Source organism: Chrysochloris asiatica, unplaced genomic scaffold (assembly GCF_000296735.1).
Source record: "Chrysochloris asiatica unplaced genomic scaffold, ChrAsi1.0 scaffold00143, whole genome shotgun sequence".
Classification (NCBI taxonomy): Eukaryota; Metazoa; Chordata; class Mammalia; order Afrosoricida; family Chrysochloridae; genus Chrysochloris; species Chrysochloris asiatica.
In genome coordinates, this window is record NW_006408661.1 from 290,823 (window position 1) to 291,278 (window position 456).

The window sequence follows — 456 nt, forward strand, 5'->3', positions numbered from 1 at the left end:
TGCCTATGAGCAATTAATGGTCTGATGATATGGAACTTTCCCACCATCTATTTCCACAGATGTAGTCAATTTTATTTTTTTGTATCCTATCTGGTAAGGTCCAGGTATATATTCACCTTTTTTTTGTTGTTTAAAAACATATTTTCAATGAAGAAGTCATTAATCTTTCAAGATTCTATCATGCAATCTCTAGTATCACTTCTATCACTGAGGCCATATTTTCCAACTACTGATCTTTCCTCTTTTGTTTCCAATCTTTGCAGTCGAATCACCAGTAATTTTCAATGTATCTTTACTGAATGCTGGTCAATTTGAGACTTAAGAAGTTGGAAGAATTTTTCAATTTCATAATCACTGACAATAGTGGTTTGTGTATAAATTTGAATAGAAGCATTAATTGGTCTTCCTCATAATTATATGGCAATTGTCCTATCACTGACAGTGTTGGACTTGAAA